The sequence below is a fragment of the Rhipicephalus microplus genome, chromosome 3, assembly GCF_043290135.1.
Source record: "Rhipicephalus microplus isolate Deutch F79 chromosome 3, USDA_Rmic, whole genome shotgun sequence".
In the NCBI taxonomy this organism is placed as follows: Eukaryota; Metazoa; Arthropoda; class Arachnida; order Ixodida; family Ixodidae; genus Rhipicephalus; species Rhipicephalus microplus.
Genome location: NC_134702.1, coordinates 251,824,210 through 251,832,343, shown reverse-complemented (window position 1 = coordinate 251,832,343; position 8,134 = coordinate 251,824,210).

Below are 8,134 nucleotides of genomic sequence, written 5' to 3'. Positions count from 1 at the left end.
CAATACACCATACTGCTTTGCAGAACAATACAGCAGACTGTTGTGTGGAACAATACAAACTTTTTGTATTAGTTCCAATAGCGTATACAATACGTAGGAACGCCTGGTTCAAATGAAATTGCTGTATTTCAATCACGGAATAAGATCTGTCGCCTTAATAGAGTGACGGCTTGTTCTGTGGTAACTGTGCTGAAGCATAACTTTCGTGAAGAGGCTACGTCTTAAGGAGATAGTTGTATTCTTGCTCATGGAATCGCTCTGCACTGCTATACCTTCAGCATTCTCTGTAAAGGAGGTTCCTCACGGCGTTACAGATAGAGGCCACATAGGTTCAAGAATAATCTGTGAAGTTCACGAATTGGGCGTAATCTAAACGAAAAGGTCTACTACGCTCCCGAAACTTCTACAACACTGCAGGTGCGGTTCACGCTAAGAAATACGTACAGTGTAACGGGGTCATCAGAAAACTTTGTGAGAGAATGTGTCAGTATGCTGTGATGCCCCGTCTACCGACAAAGAAAGGCCTCATGTCGGCAACTTGCTTCTTATTATTACGTAGGTTTTATAGGCGCAAGCGCCATTTTTATCCAAAGAGTGCCATAAAAAATGAAAAATTGTAATAATCGTCGGTTTATAACGATGGTATGTAGGGATGTCGGCTATGCTAATGTGGCGTGGTTGTATAGCGGCCTAAAGTTCTTCGCCCTAAGACGGGTAAAACACATAGATGCTACAATTATGAAAATGATGTGACGCTTAGAGTGAGAATGAATGACAAGTGATCTTAGTAATAAAAGCATAGGAGGATAACAGCGGGACTGCCTCATCAACAACCCTTGTGTCCAAGGGCAGCAAGACAGGTGCTTTTTAATGTAGCTACCGCAGCAGCAACCTCCCCTCAGAGGTCGTGCTACGCATTGCCCGGAAAGAGACGTGAAAACTATTTATATCTTTTAAAATGCGAGCAATGATTTCCGCTTAAAAAGTGGATCTCTACCTATGAACATTGACGGATGCAGTGGTATTTGATGCCGGTGGAGAAGTAGAAAGTGTTTTTGTCTAAGGGCATCAAATTCCTTGCATTCAATTAAATATGAAGCACGCTGAGTGGCTCACCAGATCTGTCACACATGGAAGGATCACCACCGGATAAATTATATAAATGAGTGCTGTGGGTGTGCCCTACTTGTAGCCTTGTGAGTGTTACTTCAGTGTGGCGTGACCTTGATATTGGCGGCCAAGTTCCATGGCTCGGTTTGGTAACATGTAATTTATTTCGTCTTTGCTTATCCCACGAAAGCCCCCAATATGTTCTGAGCTTCTGTTTTACGAGGTGATTTAGTTTGTACGCAGCGACAGCCATAGCTGTATTAGTGTCAACGTTGCCGTGAGCTCCGGCGGCCAGTTGGTCCGCCAACACATTTTTCCGGATTTCGCGGTGGCCTCGCGTCCCGCACAATAGAACTTTTTTTTAGTGTGTAGATGGTGCATAAAAGGAAGTAAAGCTTCAAACTACCGGATTTTTATGTTTTTGAGGGTTTTCAAAGCTTTTATGACGCTCAAAGAGTCAGTGAATATTGCTGCACGTTGTAATTTTAATTCATTTATGTGTTTAGTGGCCACAAGTAATGCATAAGCTTCTGCTGTGAATGTGCTTGAATTAGGGTGGAAAACGCCAGAGTCTGAAAAGAATGGACCAACGGCATTGTAGGACACGCCACTATTAGACTTGGAAGCTTCCGTAGAGAATTCAGGACAGTTGTATTTGTTTGGCAGTTCGAGTTAGTGCGTGTGTATATGTGCTATAGGCACATGCTTCGCAACTTCTACAAAGGATGCATTACAGTCTATAGGCTACCGCTGCCACGGCGGCAGACGTAGAGTGGTAGCTATCAGATGGTGTTCAACATGTGGCACACCCGTTTCTGCAATGAGGCTCCTCACACGAAGAGAGTCGGAGTGTTGAAACAAAGGACAATTTTCGAAAAGCGTACAAGTTGACAAGTCATTGATAGTCGTGTATGAAGAGTGTTCTTTCTCTGCATCATTTTAAGTAATATATAAAATACATGTACGTTCTTCGCAAGTGCAATGAACACTCATTGGATTTGACATACAAACTCTCCACGGGACTAGTGTGAAAAGCACTCGTAGACCGACAGATGCCCGAATGCTGGACCAGGTTAAGCATTTTCAAAGCACTTGGGGTGACAGACTTGTATATAATTGACCCATATTCCACGCGCGTGCGTATGAGGCTTTTATAAAGATTGATCAGACAATTTCGGTCACTCCTCCACGATGCGCGTGAGGGTACTTTCAGAATGTTCATTGTTTTTTTACGCACTTCTTTTTAAAAAACTGAATCTGTGATGTACTTGTGACTTTGGAATCTAAAATTAGGCCTAGAAGTTTATGCTCGGCCTTTACAGGCAACTTCTGCCCATGCAAGTCGATTTCGGGATTTGGGTGGAGGCCTCTCTTTCTAGAAAAGAGTATACAGGTGCTCTTCTCTATACCTGACCTAAACTAGTTTTCGTCAGCCCACTTAGACACTTTGTTCAGGCAGAAGTGAACATGCCACTCCCACACTGCAAGATTTCATGACCTGAAGGCTACCTGGATATCATTGACATATGCAGCATAGAACATGTTATGTGGAATGCAGAGTTGTAATGAGTTATTTTTATAATAAAAAGGGTGCAACTCAGGACACCACCCTGTGGTACTCCCGTTTCTTGAACAAGTAGCCTGGACAAGACAATCCCAACACGAACATGGAATGTTCTCTCGGATAAGTAGCTCTCTATGATATTCAGCATATTCTATGAATATCAATGTGTGACAGATCTCTAAGGATGCCGCAGTGCCATGTGGCATCATATGCCTTTTCCACGTGGAGAAACACACAGAGGCGGTACTGTTCGTGAATAAACGCATCGCGAATGTATGTTTCAATGCGTACGAGATGGTCCGTAGTAGACAGGCCCTCTCTAAAACCACAGTGAAAAAGGTCAAGCAGTTTGTGGGTTTTAGAAAATGCAGGTCTTTTGTTTATAAATTTCTCAAGCACCTTGCACAAGCAGCTTCTAAGTGCTATTGGACGGTAACTTGTAACTGAAGAGGGCTCCTTGCCTTCCTTGAAAATGAGAACAACAATGACCTCCCTCCACAAAGACGGCAGGTACCCGGCGGCCCAAAGTGTTATACAGGGCAGCTAAAGTGATTTCGGTGTCATCGTGAAGATGTTTGAGCATGTCATACATTACACTGTCTTGTCCTGAAGCTATACTGTGGCCAGCAATCAAGTCCGCCCTAAGGTCGCCAGTATTTTATGGTGTATTATTCGCTTGTTTTAGACTTCAACTCAAGTGTTATGCGTCCTGTCACTTTTTATATGGTAAGAAAGATTTCGAGTAGTACGCGAAACTATAAATGCACTGGAAGTGCTCGCCAAGACTGTTGTCCTGTTGCCCCAGACTGTACGCGAAACTATAAATGCACTGGAAGTGCTCGCCAAGACTGTTGTCCTGTTGCCCCAGACTGTTTCCTTGAATCACCAATGGTACGGGATGTGCCTTCTGTCCCTTCATACTTCTATAGATACCCCAGACTTTTTATCATAAGTGTAGGAAATAATTTCAGAAATAAAGTTCACTCAACTCTCTCTTCTTGCCTAACATCATGTTCGCCTAACCATTGATTTCCCTTTTTTAACTCATATATGCCCGAACTTGATAAAATTAACAAAACTAATTTGTTTTCCCAGAATGAGTGCTTCTACAGCCTCGTAAAACATAAGAGCGCTTTTATTAAAAAAAACTCTTTCCAACAAAGATTTTGGAGCCGCACTACATGTAGGACACCAATGTTTGATACACTGTGAATAAATAAACAATAGCGCCTATCACTGTCATACAAAAGCTACTGCACACCCAATAACTTACAAACAATCGACAAAAATATTAGCAGCATCGAGAACAATAGATAATTTTTCTCGGTATGGCGCTCAGCTAAACGCACGCAAAATAGCCATTTTGTGACTGCAACCACGTTGGTATTTGTAGCCCAGCGATCACATATACTTGCACATGACAAGGACAGGGCATCGCAAACACACCTTAAGTGGCACTACCTTTTTTACAACAAAAACATTCGAATTACACTAAAACTTTCAGCGTCGTACATGTAGGACACTCGGCATATATGGGTTAAGTTTGATAAAGTTTTCTGCATTAGGATATCATCGCAGGACGCCCCAGGCTGTATTTTGTTTCTTACGCTCATTCCTACAGTCCTCGTTCTACCAGCGAACATGTCGTTGACACGATTGACCATTTGTTTGTGGGATACACTTTTCAGTAGAATCAATAACAAACGCACTGAAGAATGCTACTGCGCAATCGATATCACGATTTGTGATAAAGTCACGAAGTAATAGTGTTGATTCTTCAAACTTCTCCCAGTCAGCGGATGATATTTTCTATTAGGGAGTATGAGGAAGAGAGCCATTTGATCTTGACCAGTTTAACGTAGCAGGAAAGTGGTCACTGCTGTGCGGATTCTTGACCACGTTTTATTCTAACTCAGTGAAGAGAGAGGGAAAACCAAGCGCGAAGTCTATCGATGAATATGATTTGTGATGAATTTTGTACTAGGTAGGCTGTATTTTTTTATTTGAAGAGGCATGCTCCGCAACACAGGAAGAATTGCTCTATCAGTTGGCCTCTCGCATCGCAGCGGGCGCCCCCCACCCCCCCCCCCCAGAGTGTTTTGAGCACTCAAATCACCGACAACACTGGAGGGTGTCGGCAGTTGATCAAGGAGGTGATGGAAATCTGTGCGGTTAAGCTTGTAGTCTGGTGGTATGTATAGTGAGGACACAGTGACTAGTTTGTCAACTAGAATGACGTGGACTGACACTGCTTCGAGCGTCGTCTCGAGATGAAGAGGTTGGCAAGAGACAGATTTTTCTACTTTATTGCTACACCACCGGACGAAGCAGTTCCCTCATCCCGGTCCTTGCGGAACATAGCATAATGTCGAAGAAACTTTGTTTGTGATGCCTTCAAATGTGTCCCTTGAATGCAAAGCACCTTGGGATTGTGTTTATGTAAAAGTTCTGTAACGTCATCGAGATTGTGGGAAAAGCCCCTAGCATTCGAGTCCATTATTTGTTTAGCCATTTCGAGTGAGTTATTCTGCTGTGCGTTGAAGTAGACAACCTTAGCTTGGAAAGCCTTTTCAGGCCCCTAATACATGGTTTTTCCTTTTAATCAGGCTTCTCACAGCCACGCAAATCTTTCGGCGTCTGAGGCACCGATAGACATTTTGTTGTGTCCATCCCCTTGGTAGAGACGCTGGCCGCCCACTCGTGGTGTCCGCATTTGGGTGGGAGAGGTTTAGGGCTCTTTGCCTCGGCAGAAGGCCCGGGAATCGCAGACACAGAGGCCTGCATGTTCGTTGGTGGCAGAGCAGCACCGACTGCTTCCGCTGTAGGAGTGGATGATGTTGCGGGGGTAGAGATCGCTCGCGAACCACTGTGCGGAAAGCGCGCAGATGCAAAAGGTCATTGTGACACCATCCCCTTGCACGCTGCATAGGCATAAGAAAGTGAGATGAATGAAAGTTGGTTTCGTGCTTCTTCGTGTGAGACGTTTACGTTGACTTATAGAGTCATAATTTCCTTCTCTCTCTTCCGGGCAGGCTGACCCGCAGGTCGCGGGTTCAAATCCCGGCTGTGGTGGCTGCATTTCCGATGGAGGCGGAAATGTTGTAGGCCCGTGTACTCAGATTTGGGTGCACGTTAAAGAACCCCAGGTGGTCAAAATTTCCGGAGCCCTCCACTACGGCGTCTCTCATAATCAAATAGTGGTTTTGAGACGTTAAACCCCACAAATCAATCATCAAATCATCTCTTCCACGCAGGGCAAGGTCGAGAGTAAGCAGGGTGATCTCTGTCACAGTTTAAACAGTGTGGATCAGAGGTGCACTTTCCTACTTCATGTTCTTGAGACTCACAATTTGCACATGACATGCAGCCACAGCAGCTCTGCGAGCTGTGGCCAAACTTCTGGCACTTGAAGCACCTGCGATGGCATGAAATATATGGTCGGACGCGCATCCTTATATAGCCTGCTTGAATATGTTCCGGGAGTTTGGCAGTGTAAAGGCGAGAATTAGGTGCTTTTTTGGTGCTTCCTGATCGTTGCGCCCTCTTTTGTTTCTGTGCATTTGAATGGCATTCCGATCGTTCAATTCATCAAGGAGTTAAGCCTCCGAGAGGTTTAGGAGGTCACTGTCGGATATTACACCACGGAGTGTTCAAGGCACTGTGGGCTGGTATAGGTATACGAGTAGTGCTAAAAGATGGTACTGTACACCAGGTTAACCCTTGCCAACAAGGAGATCGGAAGTACTTGAGGGGAAGTACTTCAATGGCAAGACAGATTGAAAGAGAGAGAAAGACGAAGATGTGGGGAGAGAAATAGGGAAAGGTGACTGCGGGTTTCCCCTGGATGAGTCAGCCCAGGGGTGCCATCTACGTGAAGCCAGGACCAAAGGAGTGTCAACTTGTCATACTGGGCCTTGTGCTTAAATTCTAGAAGAATGTCTCTACTGGCTATTCTTGCGAATTTGGTCCAAAGGCACCTGTAAGGCCCTTGAGGCTAAGAAAGGTGACAGTGACCTTGCCGTTATGTCAGGACATTCGGTGCGGATGATGTTGAAATGTGGGAAATTTTCAGTGTTCTTTGCAAGAAACTGGAAGCTTACTTCGGTGTGCCCGCTTTTAGAACAAAAGGCGATTGGGAAGGTGTGGAAAAGAGGTAGCGAGGCCAGCCACCCACCATCGAGCCGAACACAGGAATGCTGCATAGACCCGCAGGCATCGCAAACGTCAGCTGCACGAAACTACTATAACCCGATATAGCATACCCAAGGTTGGGTACTGTACACCAGGTTAAACTTTGCCGCCAGGGAAATCAGAAGTACTTGAAGAAAAGAGATGACAGCAAAGATTAAAAGAGAGAGAAAGGCGAAGATGTGGGGAGAGAGAGAAATAGGAAAAGCTGACTGCCGGTTTCATCTGAATCAGTCAGCCCACGAGTGCTATCTACGTGAAGCCAGGACCAAATGGGTGTGTTGCCTCTACCGAGGGGCCTTAAAGGCCCAATCAACCGGCGTCAGCTCAACTCCCAGGATCTTTTCTCTTTTTCCCGGACACGGCTCAGCTACGCACGGCTAGGCGTGGGAGGGGTCGAAACACCCGTTAGCATGGGTCCGTCGTGTCACTATACACCAAACACCTGCTCGCAGAGACGCCCCTGTAGGGTCGGCAAGCTTCTTGCCACCGACACTAGCTTCCTGCCTCTCAAAGCCGCCATAGCTGCCTCTCAAAGCCGCTGCCTGGACCATCGAGTCGCATTGGTTCCTAAACCCCGACGAAAAAATACAAATTGACTGAACAACGCCCCCGTCCTTCACATGGCAGCAGAGGCGGCAGCGAAGCTCGAGGACTAAAACGCTACACATCTTTCACGCAGGGCTGTGGAATATTTCGTTCCGGCATCGTGCGGCGGTTTGGATGCGCTGACATCAGCCCAGCTATCTTCATCTACTTCAAGAAAGGCCCTTCCACGTCAGCCCTCATGTGATTGTGACGCTGCCTGGACCATCGACTCGCATTGGTTCCTCGACCCCGACGAAAAACTACAAATTGTCTGAACAACGCCGCCATCCTTCACATGGCAGCAGAGGTGGCAGTGAAGCTCGAGGACTAAAACGCTATACATCTTTCACGCAGGTTTGTGCCCAAATTCCCGCTTGTTTCTTGAATTTTCGCCTGTTTCGTTTTGCTGCTGCTGGTGCTGCCACAAGTGTTCGGTTGTCTGTATTGACTCATTGAGACATGGCGAAAGAGATAAGAGCACTTTTCGAGGAACTTAAGCGTGAATTATGGGCTGAATTTAAAGGCTTCAAGGAAACACTCGAGCGAGACTTTCGTAATGAGCTGAGGGAAATTAAGTCCTCTGTGGCTTCCTTAAATACTGATTGTGAAGAAGTAAAGGCTGAAAATGTAAAGCTCAAGGCAACCAACGCTATGCTAGAGGCCACGTGCGCTGATCTTGCTCAA